We start from the raw sequence: 14,086 nt of genomic DNA, 5'->3' as shown, positions 1-14,086 counted from the left end.
TGGATTGTTGCATATATCTTGTACTTTCTTAGTCATTTGTGAAGGTTGGACTCTTGTGGATGCATTGAGCTAGTTTGTACATCACTTCTGCAGTTTGGCAAGGAAATAAACCAGGGTTTTGCAGCATTTTGTGGGATTCTTGTAGTAATGTGATTTAGCAATGTTTTCTTCTCTGTAATGTATTTGATCTTATGTTTATGTGTTCCATCATCTCTCTCTTTCAACATAACTAAATGAATCAAGTTTAAATGTGGAATTCATTGGTGTTTCAGTGCTCTACCTTGGGGTTTATTTAGTTCTACATGTTTTCTACTTTTTGAAGAGGACTTCTGACACTTGCATGCCCTCTCTAGCTCCTCACCAGTCTTTAGACTCACCATTACACCCATTTCAAAGTGCTAAAACACTTTCCTACCTCGCCCCATAGAAACCTCTGCAAATTTGTGTTCATTTCTTGGACCCAAAGCTGCCTTCCCCATCTGATCCAGCAATCAACCATTAAATTCAAACAAATTCCTCTGAGCAAGTATACCTAGCCTAAAATTAGTTTTTATATCATTCATCTCAAGCCTTCCTTGATAAATTTTCATTGAGATTAAGAAGGAGAGAGCCCTCTCCCGACCTGGTAGGGCTAGCTACCAGGTTAAGCGTGGTTTGATGTTACCCTAGACCTACCTTTCTCAACCTGAGGTAGATTTAGGCCCTAACATAGTGGTGACCATACTGGGGAAGAAAAATTTGTTTGTTCATTAATGTTCTTTGCTTTATAAACTACAAACGGAGCCTGAAGTTAGCTAGGTAGCCTTCGAACTGCTCTTTCTCTGTAAGTGCATAAGTAGATGAATGTTGCATCAGTCAATCTTCGGTTTAGTTTTATAAACTGAACATTTGACTTGCAAATTTCCTCAGTACATTAAATAATTTTAAACTTTTGGATGATGAGTTTAGAATTCAGTAGGCTGACAAGATTGTAATGTCAATTTGATTTTTGGGAATAATTCAACACACTGGCTTCTAGACGATATACTAGAGCCAATCCTGATCCTGATCCTCCTCCCGTGTATGAAAACCCAAATCTCATTCCAAGAATTCTCCACCAAGAAAGTTTTGTGATTCCTGTGTTTAGATATCATTCATGCTCGGTTGTTTTTTAATATCTTGAAGATCTCACATTTGATGAACATTTTGATTTATCGTTGTTTGAAATTAATTCTGAAAGTGCAGTTGTTGCTACTGTTCTAAATCCAGAGTTTGTGCAATATCTTGAAACTGAAAGAGCAAATAGATCAATTGATGCTTACATTCTAAATATTAAAAATTCAATTGTGGCTACCAATATTCCCGAGTTCTTGGAATCTGCACCTGCTACTCTTGGTTCATCTGATGTTGTGTCTGGCTTAGAAATTCCTACTGAGCCTCCTTTTATTCCCACCATTCCCGTGTAGCCCACCATATCTGATCAGAGATCTGTAGTATCTTCTCCCCCATCAACCCATTCAACACCTCAAACATCAAATATTTCTTCATCCCCTTCGACACCTCATACACCCGTCACATCGACTGTTATCATTGTTCCCACTCCTCCTACATCCCCAAGACCAGTTTTAAATCCACCGCGAGCAATGGCTACCAAATATGCACCTCTTGTTTTGCCACAGAACTTGGATGCTATGCTTGTTGATTACCAAAGTAAAATCCCATTGTTTGATGCTTCCCAAGGTATCACAGCATAGAAACATGTCGATAGGATGAGTGATTTCTTTGATCTCCACAAGATAGATGAAGAGAATGTGACTATAAGATTATTTTTGCAAACTTTTGGAGGAAAAGTGCGAAAGTGGTTCAAAGCATTTCCTGCTGGAACTATCAATACATTGGCGAATCTTCAAAGACAAATTTTGGATCGTTGGGAGGTAAAGAAAAATCCACTGCAAATCCTTTTCGAGTATGAAAACATAAAGAGGAATGTTGGTGAAAGTGTCCAAGACTACTGTGTTAGATTCAATACTGTTTATAATGCCATTCCAGCTAATATCAATCCACCAATGGGGCTGGCTTTGATCAAATTTCTCGATGGCTTTGATCCCAACATGGCATATTAATTGAGAGAAAGAGACCCAGTGACATTGGAAGACATTCAGAATATCGCAGTGAGTGTGGAAGCAAATATGCTAGCTAAGAGAGCTAGGACAAAGACCGAGAAGAAGGTGACCATAAAGGAAGAAGCTTCTTCCTCAGATCATTTGCTTCGTAAGCTTGAGAAGATGTTCGATAGATTCACCATTGCAGATAAGCCTAAGACATAGGTCAGAAATCCAAATTTTCGTGGTCAGCAGCAACCATAGTTTAGAATCAAGCAACAGGAGCAAAGAGCTCAAGATCCATCAGCTCAACAACAAGTCAAAACACCATTACAGTAGAACTATGTCCATGGCACTGAATCAGAGGATGATGAGACTCCAATAGGAGAGGAGAATCACTTTTTTACACCAGATGGTTTTCCAATTTATATCACCAAAGATGAAGAGTATTTAGAAAGCCCAGCTATACAAAAAGATGAAGATTTTATATTGGCAAATGAAACAGTCCTAGAAGAGGAATCAGATGAATATCAGAGGGGATACATGAATGCATTGACAGCGCAGCAAAGACAGTACTCACTCAGGAGTAGGGATGTACCGATCAATCCAATTTAGAAGCAGAAGGAAGCAACACCACCAAAGAATGATTCTCCAAATGTTCAGAAAAAGGGAAAGGAGCCAGCAGATCCTACTTCCAGCAAAGTACAATCAGCAAATGAAAAGTCAAATCAGCCAAGTGCAACAAAGGAGAAGACTGAAAAGAAGGATGCTCCAGTCAAAGAGGTAGAGAAAACTATAGCCTTTAGCTTAGAAAATGAAATTGCTAAGTTAAAAGTGTCAATACCTTTGACTGAATTAATGAAGAATAGCAGTTATAAAGGTCAAGTGGCAAAGATTTTGAATATAGATCCTCTGTCTGATATGGTTAATGTGGAAGATGACCAACCCGAACTTATCTTTGGTCTGACATTAGAAGGCCAATTTGAGGATAGTGATGTAGCTCCTTTTTACATCAGCCTTAGATTGCATGATTATGTTTTGCACAATGCCATGTTTGATTTAGGAGCATCTCACAACCTGATGCCAAAGGAAATTATGGAAAAATTGGGTTTGGACATCACTCGCAAGTACCATGATCTTTATTCCTTTGATTCGGGTAGGGTCAGATGTATTGGTCTCATTAAAGATTTGGTTGTGGCTTTAGATCAGATTCCAGCGAAGAATATTCTTATGGATGTAGTGGTGGCTAACATTCCCCCTAGATTTGGCATGCTTTTATCTAGGTCATGGGGTGAAAAACTCAAAGGGACATTGCAGTTAGATTTCTCCTATGCCACTATTCCCATCTTTGGTCAGTTGAGGAAGTTATATAGGGAGAAAAAGATGAAGTATATGATCATGAGCAAGGAGAAACCTTTGAATCATCCAATTAATTATGTACATACAGATTTAGAATCTTTTGTTCTATATTCTGATAGTGGTTTCAATGACGTAAATAGTCAATTAGTTGAAGTTGAAGATATACCAGAGATAACAGAAAATTTCAGAGTTGTACTTGATCAAGAGAGACAAAGGCTTGAAAGTACCATTGAACAGTCAACATTCCACTGTCAGCAAGAAATTGATGGACAACAGCCAAAGGTAGAAGAACAGGCAAAATTCCAGCACTTGGAGGAAGAAGCCAATTTGTGGAGTATGGACTTTGATGGAGCAGTATGTAAGGAAGGTATCAAAATTGGTATTTGGATACACAGCCCTGTTTTCCTACCAAATAAAGTCCCGAGTAATGTAAGAGTTTGTTCATATAAGTTGGCTTTTTATTGTTCCAATAATGAAGCCGCATATGAGGGACTAATTGCAGGCTTGAAAATACTCAAAAAGTTGAATGCAAAGAGAATTTCAGTTTATGGCGACTCCAAATTAGTAATCAAACAAGTAAAGGGTGAATACCAAGCCAAACATCCTCGAATGAGGGCCTACCGTAATGTGGTTTTAGATATTTTTAGGTTGTTTCCAGATTACACTTAGACATGTGTTCCTCGTGCACAAAATGTTATTGTAGATTCCCTTGCTACAGCTGCAAGTAACTTAAAGATTCCGATGAATTCATACTATGAGTTTGAAATTCATGTTAAACATCGCCCAGCTGTCCCTGATAATCTAAGATATTGGTAGGTGTTTCGGGATGACAAAGAGATTGAAGAATTTCTGCAAAATGAAGTATCAAGACACTTCTATAGATGGCGAGCAAGATGATGGTGAACCAGACATGGAAGTAAATCAGATGGAAGTTTTGCAGCTGAAGGATAATGTCATCCTGTTAGCCTCCTGTTGCAACAGGTGTTCATATTTCATGATTGACATTTTTACATACCAAATATATCATCTTTCTTGCTGCAAGGTTCCATATTTCTAGAAGAGGCCAAAGAAGAGACCATGAAAGTGTGCTAGTCTAAATGCCACTGCTGTACTCCAATTTTGATGAGTTGTTCCATTTTTGAAGAAGTTTTTCAGTTAAGGGAAGGCCAAACAGTTTAATCTTGGCCTCCCTAGGTTTCAATTTCTTGTTTTAGAATATAGAGAATCATTATCTGTCCAAACAGCTTAATCTTGGCAGATTTGTAGATAGGTAGAGAATCAAAGGAGCCCAACTGCTTAATCTGGGTCCTTGGCAGAAATAAGTGTAGATTTAGATAGGAGGATAGTCAAAAGAAAAATTGTAAAGCTGGGTCTACAAGTCTAAGTGCACCCAAACCAAAAACAAGAAAAAATGTTAGGCTAGTAGGCTGGGTAGGTAGTTTTGAGGTTGTAGAATGATGATTCATGATCAATTTTGTGTTTTAAAGTGTTATATCTTTTCAGATCACAGGTTGGAGGCAGTTTTCCATTTGGAGGAGCTCAAGCTGGACATCTCTAACTTCCCCATTCTTCCTTATCCCCAAAACACTTACTAATTTCCCTGAAAGAGGTCAAGATCTGCTTGAGCCTCTTACTCTCATCATGTTTCATAACATTTGCCTAAGAACAGATCTGCTTTACTTAGAGACACTCATATCTTTTCTACAAGTTCTATTTTCCCTCTGTAGCCTAAGGTCCCTTACCTTAGCGCTTTCTTGTCATCTCCATATTAACTCCTAACTCTATTATCTAGCCCCCTATCTATTTCCCCTTCCCCTACTAAAACAATGTATAAAAATCCCAAAAATATAATAATACCCCTTCCCTGGCACTATAGCCCTATTCATCTAAGTCCGGGAAAAACAGTCCAGCTGGGGCTGTTTTTAGCCCACCTATGTCCTTACAGGGGTTAGTTTGACCTCTGGTCAAACTAATAACCATTTCCCCTAAGCCCTAACCCTGAAAAAACCCATTTTCTACCTCATCCTAAGGTCTTACCCACCAAATGTTTGACCCGCTCACTTTTAAAATCCCCAAAAACCCACATTTCCTAAGTTTTAAACCCCTCCTGCCGCCAGCTGTTTAATCGCCCGCGCCCCAGATCTACGGTGGGCGGGCCTCCTCATATCCCAAACAGCCCGAGGGTTAGCGTCCGAGAGATGGGTGGTTTTCCCGCCGTACTCCCGCCACGCGTCGCCCTCTCGGCTGTGGCGGAGCCCCTCATCCGATACCGCTGTCTGCTCAAAGGTGGTGCGCCCAAAACCGAAAACCGCTTCTGCCCTCTTGTGTCAACGCCACGTCACCCGCTGATGTCATCTGCCTGCATCGGCCTCCTGCCACCGCACTGCCTAGTCACCCTGCCACGTCACCCGCTGACGTCATCTGCCTGCATCGGCCTCCTGCCACCGCACTGCCTAGTCACCCTGCCACGTCACTGCCACCGTGTAAATGCCATGTCACCCGCCGTACATGCTGACGTCACCCTGCGACATCACCACCGTACTGGGTCCCACCCACTGACGTCATGCTGATGTCATCAGCAAAAAGGCACGAAGGCGAAAATCGTGCTTAGGAAGCCCGGATTCAAATTCTGAGGCAGTTTTTCATGCGCGATTAGCGCCATGCGCTAATCACGCATGGCTACGGGAAATGGGCCAAAGTGGAAAGACCCTCATCGCGTAGCCCCCAGCAAGCCCGAAAGGCGCAGAATGACCCGTTTTTCTTCGCGAGGCATTCAGAAAAGGGAAAACACAGTTTTTAAAGCAACAGAAGGCCGAAAAACGGCCATTAACTATTGATTTGACAATTTCATATACAAAAAAAGAGAGAAACGGCCCGTTTCCACTGCGAAAGAGTATCAGAGGAAAGATGGAGCGACAAAGAGTATCAGTTGGATGTTTTAATCAAAATCTTCATTTCCCAAGGCAGCTTAGCATTGAATGACCTCCAACAAAGTCAAATAAAGCGGTGTAAGCCCATTAATGCTCTCAAATCACAGTTAAAGCATTTAAAGCTGCCGAACAGCAATGGACCAGAGACTTATGCACAGTTATTGCAGAAGCCCTACACCAAGTCACCGAGGACAACACATTAACTCAGTTTTGATACGGTCGCCCTCAGCGCAGCTCAAAGATATTTCCTTGCATTTATTGCTGGATAGGATTAGGTTAAAGTAATCATTCTTCTTTCAGACCTGTTTAGGTCAAGTTGTAATAGACAATTGTGGATATTTTTCCCTATATATACCACCCTCTGTATTGTTTTAAGGGGGGGTTGGTTGATAGTCTTCATGAGAGACTCGCACTGGATATCTGAAATGTTTTATTTAATCAAAGATTGCTGGAAAGCTTTGGAGGAATGATTGTCTGCTCTGTGTCTAATGGTTTGAAGAAATGAATGTGGAATTCTTGTGCTGCAGTATGAATCAATAAGTGTTTCTTACCTCTGTTATTCCAATTTCACATATGCTTAAGTTACAAAACAAAGGATTGGTTTAGAATTTGCTTAGCTGCACTCTATGCTCAGTTTCTGTGGCTTATTAATGTTTTCCTCTTGATTTAGGCATAAATATGAATTCCTTTGTGGCTCATGTTTGATCTATTTCACATATGAATGACCATTATCTAGGAATTCTTAACTGCTCCTAGATAGGGCTCATTTATCTCCTTTCTGCTAAACTGACTGAGAGATTCTTAATTGCCTCTCATTCCTTAGCCTTTCATCCATCTTTTACCTTGAATGATTGTTTCATATGCGGCTAGCTTGCTCCATATTCTTTCTTGTGACCAAGAAAACGCACCAGCAGTCTTACTCCTTGACTCCATGCCCAATGGTTCTAAAACTTTCATGCTAGCCCTGCCTCTTTACCTGAAATAGCATCCTTCCCACCAAAACTTAAACAAAACCCCCTTGAACTCAATAACTAGCCTAAAAATCATCTCCAACAAAGATAAATCAGAAAGAGAGAGCCCTCTCTGATTGCAGGTGGGCTAGAACCTGCAGTCCAAAGATTGGTTTGTGGTTACCTCGGCCGTATCCTTTTGTGCTGATCAAAAGGAAAACCTGAGTGATAACACATCCCAAAAGGCCTTATACCTTTAGAAGAATTATTTTACCAAGATGACGTAGCCCGCAAGCCAATTTTAATGCCGACCAAAAAGGGAGTTGAAGATGTGAATATCGGAACAACAGAAAATCCAAAGATGGTGAAGTTGTCAAAGGCATTATCTCCTCAGGTAAAGGCAAAGTACATTAGTTTATTGTCTTCATTTACTGATGTATTTTCATGGGACTATTCATATTTGAAGGAGTACGATAAAAGTATAATTCAGCATATCATTCCAATCAAGCCAAACCAAAAGCCATTTCGACAAAAGTTAAGAAGGATAAATCCAAAGTTGTTGCCATCAATAGAGAAGGAGGTGAACCGATTATACAAGGCTGGTATAATCGTTCCAATAATATTTTCAGAATGGATTTCCAATTTGGTGCCCGTGCGGAAAAAGACAGGTGAGATTAGATTATGCATTGATTTCAGAAATCTGAATAAGGTATCTTTGAAAGATAGTTATCCATCGCCAAAAATGGACCACATACTCCAAAGAGTGGTTGGGGTATCTCGTATGTCACTGCTCGATGGGTATTCCGGCTACAATCAAATTTTGTTCCATGAGGATGACAGGGACAAAACATCATTCACCACTCCATGGGGGACATTCCATTATGCCAAGATGCGATTCGGTTTAAAGAATGTTGGCACAACTTTTTAGCGGGATATGGATATCGCCTTTGCAAATGAGAAAGATGTATTTTTAGTAGTGTATCTTGATGATTTGACAGTTTTTTCCAATTCATATGAGAAGCATATCTACCATTTGAAAATTGCTTTTCAGCGGTGCAGAAAATATGGCATATCCCTTAATCCCAAAAAGAGCTTGTTTGCAGTGGATGAGGGGAAGCTTCTCGATCACATAATATCCAAGGAGGGCATCTGCATCGATCCTGCTCGAGTGGAAGCCATTCAGAAAATTGATTTTCCTCATAGTAAAAAGGATATCCAAGCATTCAACGGTAAGATGAACTTATTACGTCGTTTTGTGCCAAATCTAGCTGGACATTTGAGGGAAATTACAAACATGTTAAAAAAAGATAGTGTGGTAAAGTGGACCAAAGAAGCCATCAAGTCTTTCAATTTGGTAAAGTTGGATCTTTCTTCAACTCCGATTTTAATCAGCCCAGATTATTCCCAATATTTCATTTTATTTTCATTCGCTTCAGAGCATACTATGGTAGTAGTCCTAATGCATAAAAGAGACTAGCTTGAGAAGCCAATTGCCCTTTTCAGCAAGACAATAAGAGATGCAGCCTTAAAGTATAACATCATTGAAAAGCAAGCTCTTGCCTTGGTGAAAGCTTTGAAAGATTTCCGAGTATATATTCTACACTCTCATATTCTTGCTTATGTCCCTAACGCAGCCGTCAAAGATGTTTTGGTACAAATAGATCCGGAAGGGAGACAAGGTAAATGGATCACAACTTTGTTAGAATATGACTTGGAGATAAAGCCAACAAAGCTCATCAAGGGGCAGGGTCTAGCAAAACTTATGGTTGAGTCTAATTTGCATGCCTTGGACATAAACTTGATTACTGCTATGTCCGAAGAAGATGAAGACAGCTCACTCGTTCAGGTATCTGAAATTTTTCTCCATTCTCCTTGGTATTCAAATATTGTATATGTGCTCCAACACCTTTCACCGCCACCGGGGATGACTATAAACAAAAAGTAGAACTCTAAAATTAAGGGATGCTAAATTTTGTATTATGAATAATGCATTGTATTAGAAAGATCCCGGAGGTATGTTGCTGAATTGTTTGGTTGAGGAGGAAGCAAAACAGGTCATGGATGATTTTCACAAAGGAGACTGTGGAGGCCACCTATTTTGGAAAACAATGGCTAATAAAATTCTGAGAGCAGGATACTATTGGCCCACCCTCTTTGCTGATGTTTATAAAACTATTACGAGTTGTCACGAATGCCAAATTTTTCAGGGAAGGAGAAAATTGCAGCCACTACATCTCAAGCCAGTTGAAGTAAGTGCTCTATTTCAGCAGTGGGACCTAGATTTTACTGGCGAGATTCATCCTACATCTTGAGCTCAACACAAGTGAGTCTTAACAACAACGGATTATTTTACAAAATGGATTGACTCAGCAGGCCACAGATGCGGTAATAATTCAATTTCTCGGAAATAATATTTTTTCACGTTTTGGTTGTCCTAATAAGTTGATTACAGATAATGCAGCATCTTTCAAATCCAAAAGGATGATTGATTTTTGTAACAAATATCAAATTTCCTTGGGGCCTTCTACTGCACACTATCCGCAAGGTAACGGATTGGATGAATCTTCAAATAAATCATTGATTAACATCATTAAAAAGTTGTTGGAAACAAGCAAAAAGAGATGGCACAAGAAGCTAGTTAACGCACTATGGGCGGATAGAGTAAGTCAGAAGAATTCAATTGGCATGTCTCAGTTTGAAATAGTATATGGTATTGACATGGTGTTCCCGACATCTCTCACAGTCTCGATTGTAAAACTTCTGCAAGAAGCTAGCAGCGAGGAGGATCTTTTTCAGTGAAGAATAAACCAAATGATCCATTTACAACAAACGAGAGAGGAAATTTTTCAGAATACTTTCAGGATGCAAGAGAGAATCAAGAAAATCTATGATCGGAAGGAAAATCTGTGATTGAAGACATAGTGCTAAAGTGGGATGCTAGAAACGAGGAAAAAGGCAAGCACGGAAAGTTAGAGAATCTGTGGAAGGGACCATATAGAATTGCTGCATATCGAGGTCAAAATGATTTTCTCCTCAAAGAAATGAATGGGGAAGATTGTCCAGGAGGGCCAGTCAATGGTCAGCTGCTAAAACGGTATTATCTTTGAGAAATTTTCTGCTATCATAATTTGTCATTGTACATACCATTTTATTTCCTTCATTGCAAAGTGTGTATTATCATCATTCATTCAGTTTGGGGCCCGAAGTGAAGGCTATAAAACTAAAGGTCTGATGTTAGTTTTTGGTTATTTAGTGTGGGTTGTTTGAGTTAGTTTTGAGTCAGTTTTCAGTCTTGTAATTGAGTCAGTTTTGAGTCAAGATATTGGTTCTAGTTTGCTGAAGTTATTGACTCCATTTAGCCCAATGGAAGAGGCATTGTCTGCTTTCCAGAGATCTGTAGTTCTTGGCACCTCCTAGGAGCTACCATCCCCATTGGAGCCAATGTTAGTGTCGGTATCTTCATCCCTCCATCAGTGATCAAATTCTCTTTTTGCATGCATTTTAGGTGTCCCATCCAATCAGCTGCATTCCATTAGGTCATGGATCAACTGATGGTAGTGGTTCATTATCAAATTTCCCTCATGGTCTTTACCTGCTGGCCTATTTTCACAAGTTTAGGTCATTTACAGTCATTTTTTGTCATTACATTTGCAAAAGCCATTTTTAGGGTTTTAGGTCTCATTAGGTCTAGGGTTTGCCACCATAGTCATGGAAAAGCTCAATAAACGGTCAGCAGGCACATGAGGAGGTCAAATAAGTTCATAAAATCAAAATTTCAATGATGATATACTCAATAAGTGAGTTTTTCCTCAAAACCCTATTTTGAGGTAAAACAGAGTTTTATTTTCTATGTATAAAATTTTATGTAATTTTAATTTTTTCTATATGTAATAAGTTCAAATCTATTGCCCTTGGCCACCTTGCCAACTCAAGCTACTACAAGAAACAAAAACATCAATGCATCAATTCATCAAGTGATTAAGAAGAGTCAAACTGCAAAATGAAAAACAAGGCTTTTAAATGCAAAGTGAAAGATACTTTAGAAAAGTGGGTTTGTAAAGGAAAAATTAAAACCAAGGGGATATAAAGTCCTTCTTTGTGTTTGAAAGTCTTCGTTTTGTGCAAAGAAAGTGAGCCAAAAGGAGAAAATCAAGTTTGTGGAAGAGAGAGGCGAAATTAAGCAAAAACCACGAAAATTTGCTAGCACTACGCATTTGGGCACTGGCGTGATGCACCTGCCTGGCGCTACGCATCTGGCGTAGGTTTTGAACAGGATTTTGGTTGTGCGCTACACATACAAAATGCACTACGCACCTCGGAGACAGCGTTATGCATCTGCCTGTTGAGCTCCAAATCAAATTTTATCACCCTCCTCTGCCTCGAAATGCACAAGTAACCTCTCAACAAGTAAGTAAAGCCTCACATCTGGTCTAGCAAAGGATTTTTTATTTGTGGTGGTAATTTGTGTGTCTAAAAAACAAATCCTAGCTGTCTCTAAAATTGTCTTGCCAAATTTGCATAGGGTTTTGTTTTCCGCTGTCAATTCCCCTTTGATTATTTTCCACACTCCATTCCCTTCCCTTGCTACTAAATTTCCCTAAATCCCTTTCTCTTTCCCCCTCCCAAAATCATTGGTACTCACTCCCTATTACAAAACCCTAAGCCCTATACATTATTCCCAAACATTAACCCTATACATTCCCAAAACCCTAATTCTCGTTTCCTATTCCCTCATTACATTCCTGTCACCATCAAACCCTCATTTATAGTCATACTATCAGTCAATCCCTCATTTCCCAAAAGGAAAAACAACAGTCACCCTATTCACCCTCATACTTTAAAAAAATCTCTTCATACTCATCATTTTTCACTCCAAATTTGCAAGCATGGAGACAGACTCAGCATATGAAAGGGATGATGAAATTGTCAGTGATTCTTACCAAGAGGCTCATGCACTAAGAAAACCACATAAAGGATGAAATCATATCCGGGAGGAGCCTAGCACTCTTACAGGGTTACTTGCTTGCCCTCTTGCAGTAACCTGTTTTAAACATCAGCCTTGTTACCAGTTTTGTGAAATGATGGAGAGGGTGCAATATCACCATGAGCTTGCTAGGTTATTTGTTCTTCATCTTCACAATGGCCAGGTGAACCTAGCTGGTGTCTCTTTCACCTTGACACCTGAAACCATAGCAGCAGCAACAAACATCCCTAATGTGGGTGAACAGTGGAATAAGCGACAACATATGGGCAGAGAGCATTATGAGCCTTACATGAAGGCTAGTTATTAGAGGCAAATCAGTAGGGTCTTTCCTTTCAAATACTTGCAAGATACTTATGCTCCACTCATGAAGCTCATCATCAAATATTTCACCTGTGAGGGAAGGTTTTCCCATATATATACATACCATGTCAGATTGCTGATGCACTTCACAAGAGTGAGGATGATGAATCTCCCATACTTTATATGCAAGAATATTAAGAAGATGGCTCATTATATGCAAAGGAAACCTCTTCCTCAGTAGTTCAGTAGCATTTACCATTTCTCATTGATTAAAATTGTTGTTTTGCATCAGCTAAGCTTGCTGAATATTTCATGGGATACTTTCATTGCACATGAGGTCTTCGAAAGCCTTCAGGTGACTCCATTGGTGCTTCAAGAGGAAGGAAGGCCTTCAAACTAGCCAGATGTTCATGAGACTCAAACTATAGGTGTGTCAGTGTTTGTTACTTATGAGAAAGGCACAAGGAGACTATTTGTAGCTGCCAAACGAGTATTATCTCCACCCTGGGTGGATGGGGTCTCGTTCTCTTCACCAGACAATGGGAAAATGTTATCTTCACCTGGGTTGAAAGGGGCTTTTCTTTGTTCTTAAGCATAGCAGGTACAGGACAAAGGAAAGCAACCATTGCATGATGAAGGGCCTTCTGAAGGCCAAGACAGGGATTTCATTTTGATTGAGGAAGAGGACATTGTTTTGGGCTCCCAATGCTCAAGAGTCAAGGATGAGATCATCAAGGAGAAAGAAGTTGAGATCCAAAGCCTATCACTTGACCTTGAGAGGGCTAAATGGATCATTAATTACCTTGAGCAATAAAACAAGCAATTGGAGGACAAACAAACAATCATGGAGCTGCAAACCATAAGGGAAAACTGACAATTGGCAAAAAGAAGGAAAATCAAGCTAACTTCACTAGAGAAAGAAATAGAGGCTGACCGAGAATCATGGTTGGAAAGAGTGAATATCCACCTTGAGAAGATTTTGAACAAGGCTAACAAGGAGAAGAACATGTTGCACCACATGGCTTATCACTATTTTGCCTGGGAAAAAATTTGCAAGACAAGGATAAGAAGCCTAAAATCCAAGTTAAGGAGAGCCTTGAAAGTTAAAAAAGAGCAAGATAAGCTCAAAATATTGGCTGAGGAATCATTGGCCTAACATAGCACATATAAAGGATCACTCATGCCAAATTTCAAGGAATTTGGTGAAGTTTTTGTCATTTTTGAATTTTTGAGGCAAAAAACAAGTTTTTTTCAGCAGGTGTGTAGCGCCACCGGCACTACGCTTTTGATGGGGGCCACCATTTGCAAAAAACTTTACATTTTTGGAATCACCATGGAAAGTTATCCATGCTCAAAAATGTCTGAGAAGTTTTGACAAGTTCTAGACCTCCAAAAGGACCAAAAACACCCAAAACGTGCCCTCTCTGCCACTTTTTTGCCACACAGGAAGTAGTCTTGGGAGATTGCATTTTTGGAGGGGCA

This window comes from Pinus tabuliformis, chromosome 5_2 (genome assembly GCF_031772625.1).
Source record: "Pinus tabuliformis cultivar Carrire ecotype Pingquan chromosome 5_2, CPIR1, whole genome shotgun sequence".
NCBI classification, from domain to species: Eukaryota; Viridiplantae; Streptophyta; class Pinopsida; order Pinales; family Pinaceae; genus Pinus; species Pinus tabuliformis.
The sequence above is the reverse complement of the archived record's forward strand: the minus strand, read 5'-3'. Positions refer to the sequence as shown.